We start from the raw sequence: 1,925 nt of genomic DNA on the forward strand, positions 1-1,925 counted from the left end.
GCAATTATTAAAGTTAATTCTAAACTAATTAAACCTACATAATCACGCATTTAAATCTAGGCAAATTAATTCTAACTAGGCATTTAATTAAATTTAAACTAACCTAATTAAAACTAAGCATTAAATTAAACTAGCTTACTTAAATATTAAATTTAAATTAAGCATTAAATTAAAACTAATCTCTTATTCCTGATAATTAATTCGCAAATAATTAATAACCTTACCTCTACAACCTATAAAGATTAGGCGCTAATACCAGAAGAGAGCTGACTGGAAGTGTGGCATGACGGAGGAAGAGATGTATGTTTAACTTTAATTGTGGAGTTACAGTAATTGTTAAACTAAATGGAAAGGAGAATAGAGTCCGGGCAAAGTAATATGATACACTTAAGTATAAGTAATCATATCAATTAAATTAAAACAAAGCAATAATGTAATTGAAGTAATTTAAATTAAAACAAAGTTAAAATGATAATTTTATAAAAGAAAGCTTTATTAGTTATGAGAAAAGAGAGTACAAAGCTTTTGAAAGAACAGGGGATAGAGATAACTCAAGCACACTTCTTCTAAAACCTTTGCCTCTTCTTAGAACAAACATAGCTATTTATAGTAGAGTATGAACTTTCTTTATTTAATTTAAAATCCAGGTAACTATTTTCTAACATAGACAAAAGTTGAATATCGTCTAACGTAGACAAAAGTTGGATAGGGCCTAATATAGACAAAAGTTGGGCCTAATTCAGACAAACAACTTTACATATTTATATGATGACAGAAAGAGCCTGATAGGACAAACTTGAACATATTCTACTATATCTGATATTTACTTGAAATGGATAGACTTCGATCTATTTGATTTATATCATAACAATCGTCTTTATGGAGTGGTGAGTAACTAGATGTGGCTTCATTTTCATCTTCTTCTTCTTGCAATACTTGACTATGTATCTCTTGTAGTATCTTCTTGAATTCTTCAATTAACCGGTAGCGGCGAGGGTAGCCTGCCACTTGCTCTTATCTACTAAGAAATATAGAATCTTTGGATTTTTCGCCAAAGGTAGATGTCTTTTTGAACTAAAATATCTTTGAACGACTTGAACACAAGTTTGGGTTTGGTTGTAGTCTTTCCACCATTTATTACTGAAGATTTGGACCAGCATAGGAGGAAAGGGTAGTGATTGAACTTGTTGGATTTAATAATTCCAGGACAAAATCCATGGAATTCCAAAAGTAGCTGTGAATGAGAGTAACTTATCTTATCCAAAATTGGTTAATTGTTTATCATAGAGCTCAAAGCCTTGTAGTATCTTTGTAGGGAAAGTTTTAATTGAACATCTGAAAAACTTGAACCATTCTTGAAACCAATAAGAAAATTCTGGAATTGAACCTCGTGGAATCATCATGAACCACAAATGATTATGATTTCTTAAATAAAACGCATTATACCAAGCTTTTTTATAATCCTCATAGTTGAAAGAACTTGGTACAAAGTTTTGACTATTCTTTTAGTGTATGGATTCTGATTCCAATCAAAGAGATCGAAAACCTATTTTATTTGAACTTTTGAATCTAAAACCTTTTTAACATCTTCTGGATTATGAATATGTTCTAGAATTATAGAATCTGTATCAACTAATATAAACTCATGAAATTTTCTATTTTTTGAAAGTGACTTGGGAATAAAATGAAAATTAGAAGGAAATACCTTTTGAGCGACTTCCAAAAAATTTGAACATTTAGTATAGTCTTTTTCAATATAAGTAATTGGTATGTCTATATGCTTATTAACATAAGCATAATTAACTGTGGATGATGATGCATCGGTAAGGGCGTCCTGGTAATTGGTTGGTCTACATAAGTAGTTAAAGCAAAGGCTAATATTGGTAATTGAGTAGTTGAAGGTCTAGGTAGTTGAGAAGAAATAC

Source organism: Jatropha curcas, chromosome 8, assembly GCF_041381405.1.
Source record: "Jatropha curcas cultivar XTBG-Jc1 chromosome 8, XTBG_Jcur_1.0, whole genome shotgun sequence".
Taxonomy (NCBI): domain Eukaryota; kingdom Viridiplantae; phylum Streptophyta; class Magnoliopsida; order Malpighiales; family Euphorbiaceae; genus Jatropha; species Jatropha curcas.